The 4,391-nt window shown below is 37.4% G+C and overlaps 1 long non-coding RNA gene across 1 annotated transcript; it reads right to left on the bottom strand.

Annotated features, from left to right (window-relative positions):
• Positions 1 to 420: 420 nt before the first annotated feature.
• LOC113471087 lies at positions 421 to 3,971 on the bottom strand. Its single transcript, XR_003393919.1, has 3 exons — positions 3,839 to 3,971; positions 1,360 to 1,545; positions 421 to 649 (listed from the first exon to the last, which is right to left on the bottom strand). It is a non-coding gene; the product is annotated as an uncharacterized LOC113471087 (long non-coding RNA).
• Between the last annotated feature and the right edge of the window lie 420 nt (positions 3,972 to 4,391).

Here is a 4,391-nt window from a genome sequence, read left to right as displayed (position 1 = left end):
CAGATCGCTCAAATTTTGCAGAGAGGTTTGATAATTCACAATTGAAAAGAAAGTTCAGTTTTTTTGAAATTAAAAAAAGATTCACTCTTTGTAGATATTTTAGATTTATTTATGTACAATAACGAACGTTTTTCTTTAAGAAAAAAGATAAAGTTATGATGAACATACAAATAAATAACTTAATCTCTACAAATGTCCATGGAACCTACCTAAAATAAATAAATTTATGTAATATACATGGAAATTAACGTGGTATGCTTAGAAATCATAACACAGTGACAACAAAAATTCTTAATGTCGATAATTATCTAATTAATATAATTATGATAATTTTTTGAAATTGTTAATAGTTTTGTAATCACTAAAACGTGACCCTTTTTGACCCACATGAACATTACTTTGAAACGTGGTATGCTTAGAAATCATAACACAGTGACAACAAAAATTCTTAATGTCGATAATTATCTAATTAATATAATTATGATAATTTTTTAAAATTGTTAATAGTTTTGTAATCACTAAAACGTGACCCTTTTTGACCCACATGAACATTACTTTGAAACTTATCTTTTATTCAGAGACGGCAGAAAAGCTCAATATTACCGAAATATAATTATTTGTACTTTTCCCAATGTTCCAGATTTTTCACCTTATATTATGGTTATTTTCAGGGAAATCCATGGGATCTACATAGTTTGCGAACACAAGTTTAACTTTCTTGACAGAGTTGTCTAGACGGTGCGTTGGTTCTGTTGGAAGTTGAAAGTGACCGTGTGTACTCAGACCTTTTGTCCTAGCGCTGTTTCCAACACTACTTGCTTGGCCTCTTCAGCGCCACATCTGAAACAGAAACGTCAAAAGCGTGATGATTATGGTAAGTGAAGACTATAGTATGGTGGTGCTTTAATTAGACTGTCGATGTTCGACATGTGTAGTCTGTTTATCTCGACAGTTTTATATCAAGGGAAAGTTTACAAATGCCAGCCTAGTTAGCTTGGTTGGTAGCGCGTCTGCCTTGTAACAGCTAGGCCGTGGGTTGGATTTCTGTCCGGGAAGGATTTTATCCTGAACGGATAATGTTCGTACCCGGAACGGGTGGCTTTTTCATATCCTGTCTTCTTTCTCTCTTCGGTTTCGGGAGGATAAGACCTTAGCGGTTACAGTTCCCTCTATCAAACCTCTTTAAAAATATATATATATACCTAGACGTAACACAATTTACACAATGAAACGTTTTCCATTAGAAATGAGTAGAAATGATTCAATGAAAAGGAAATGAGTAGAAATGATGAATGAAATTACCTAATGAAAAGACATCAATCAAAACAAATTAACCCCTGCGCCCACCAGATTTTTCACCTTATATTATGGTTATTTTCAGGGAAATCCATGGGATCTACATAGTTTGCGAACACAAGTTTAACTTTCTTGACACAGTTGTTTGGACGTTGGTTCTGTTGGAAGTTGAAAGTGACCGTGTGTACTCAGACCTTTTGTCCTAGCGCTGTTTCCAACACTACTTGCTTGGCCTCTTCAGCGCCACATCTGAAACAGAAACGTCAAAAGCGTGATGATTATGGTAAGTAAAGACTATAGTATGGTGGTGCTTTAATTAGACTGTCGATGTTCGGCATGTGTAGTCTGTTTATCTCGACAGTTTTATATCAAGGGAAAGTTTACAAATGCCAGCCTAGTTAGCTTGGTTGGTAGCGCGTCTGCCTTGTAACAGCTAGGCCGTGGGTTGGATTTCTGTCCGGGAAGGATTTTATCCTGAACGGATAATGTTCGTACCCGGAACGGGTGGCTTTTTCATATTCTGTCTTCTTTCTCTCTTCGGTTTCGGGAGGATAAGACCTTAGCGGTTACAGTTCCCTCTATCAAACCTCTTTAAAAAAATATATATACCTAGACGTAACACAATTTACACAATAAAACGTTTTCCATTAGAAATGAGTAGAAATGATGAATGAAATTACCTAATGAAAAGACATCAATCAAAACAAATTAACCCCTGCGCCCATACTGTAAATAAGAGTAAGGAAAGGGATAGTAACGCAAAAATCACAACGTTGCGTTGCTGGAAAATACACGCCCGTTTTAATTATCATTGTACTCGAAACAGTAGGTACCTCATCATCTTTTACTGACAACTTCATAGATCCTTAGACCAGCCACTCACTATCAGGTACATGCACCTAATCAGGTCCGCCTGTCAGGTCTACCTGATGAGTACACACACTATCACAGGTACAACTGAAAAGGTCCGTCTGTTAGGTCTTCCTGCTAACTGATGAGCACACACACTGTCAGGTAGACCTGACAGACGGACCTTTTCAACCGTACCTGTCAGGTCTACCTGATAGTGAGTGGCTGGCCTTCGTAAAAAAATTACCTCGTCACTGCACTAGCAAGTTATAGCAACTGAATTTTTCCCAATAAAACATTGCCTCGTCACTCAAAGTCTCACAAACGAGAGTTTTCAAGAAACAAGACTTATTAGATTATGTCCAATCACGTTGTGGAAGGTTGAGATAATTCACACATCTGCTGATGGCACAGAATGGTGAGAGTGAAAACGTCCCTATTCATCAAAACGTTTCACAAATCACATCCTCGATTTTCCATACTCTCATCTTATGTAGAATACACACTAACGTGAATCAGGTACAGGCTTAGAATAGAATATATCTTGTTTATCCTGCTGAGTTGGGACTGAAAAATCCCTTTACCCCCGCAGTCTAACTAAGGTCTTGCGTATTTTGACGTTTTATAGGATGCATTTTTTACATCATAAATTTATTATAATACCTTCATTGAACTTTTTTTAAAAAGTTTAGGTGTCAGGATAACTTTGAACTTTTTGTTGTAATCGATAGAAGTTAGGTCTAGAATGAGAGCAGGATGACTGAGTTATGTACGGACCTATGAACCTATGTAAGTGGGTCGGTCTATATTCTATTGGCTCTCTCTCTTCATGAAAGAGGAAGGAAGATTTAAAGACCTGAAGGAATCAGGATAACTTTGAACTTTTTGTTGTAATCGATAGAAGTTAGGTCTAGGATGAGAGCAGGATGACTGAGTTACATAATTATATGCGGAGCTATGAACCTATGTAAGTGGGTCGGTCTATAGTCTATTGGCTCTCTCTCTTCATGAAAGAGGAAGGAAGATTTAAAGACCTGAAGGAGATTGAAGAGCTGTGAAAGGATTATGGACGAAGAAATTAAAGGAGAAAGAGAATAAGTTGATAATCTCTTAACACTTTTAACAGCTTCAATTTCATTTTTGTTCTCTCATTACAGAAAATTCAAGGGCATCGGACGCAAGGGAGGCGCTTCTCTATCATCCGTTTCCTAACGAATCAGTGCTTCAGTTGTACGGGACCCTTGCTTAGCATGATTTAACGGAACGAAATTGGTGGTCCCGAAAGATGAAGATAGCAACACATTGGTCACACTCTGGTCCCACAAGAACAGTTTACCAGACTATCTTACTAAAAATAAGGTAAATATAAGAAACGAAATGGAATATGAAGTACTTATAAAAACAGAAGGTAGACATGTAAATAAATAGAAGAAAATTTAATTCCTAACGAGTCAATGCTTCAGTTGTATGGGACCCTTGCTTAGCATGATTTAACGGAACGAAATTGGTGGTCCCGAAAGATGAAGATACCAACACATTGGTCACACTCTGGTCCCGCAAGAACAGTTTACCAGACTATCTTACTAAAAATAAGGTAAATATAAGAAACGAAATGGAATGTGAAGTACTTATAAAAACAGAAGGTAGACATGTAAATAAATAGAAGAAAATTTATAATGATGAATGAAATTACCTAATGAAAAGACATCAATCAAAACAAATTAACCCCTGCGCCCATACTGTAAATAAGAGTAAGGAAAGGGTACCAGATAGTAACGCAAAAATCACAACGTTGCGTTGCTGGAAAATACACGCCCGTTTTAATTATCATTGTACTCGAAACAGTACCTCATCATCTTTTACTGACAACTTCATAGATCCTTAGACCAGCCACTCACTATCAGGTACATGCACCTAATCAGGTCCGCCTGTCAGGTCTACCTGATGAGTACACACACTATCACAGGTACAACTGAAAAGGTCCGTCTGTTAGGTCTTCCTGATAACTGATGAGCACACACACTGTCAGCTAGACCTGACAGACGGACTTTTTCAGCCGCACTTGTCAGGTCTACCTGATAGTGAGTGGTTGGCCTTAGTAAAAAAAATACCTTGTCACTGCACTAGCAAGTATAGCACTGCAATATAGCAACTGAATTTTTCCCAATAAAATATTGCCTCGTCACTCAAAGTCTCACAAACGAGAGTTTTCAAGAAACAAGACTTATTAGATTATGTCCAATCAC

This window comes from Diaphorina citri, unplaced genomic scaffold (assembly GCF_000475195.1).
Source record: "Diaphorina citri unplaced genomic scaffold, Diaci psyllid genome assembly version 1.1 scaffold2063, whole genome shotgun sequence".
In the NCBI taxonomy this organism is placed as follows: domain Eukaryota; kingdom Metazoa; phylum Arthropoda; class Insecta; order Hemiptera; family Psyllidae; genus Diaphorina; species Diaphorina citri.
The sequence above is the reverse complement of the archived record's forward strand: the minus strand, read 5'-3'. Positions and strand labels throughout refer to the sequence as shown.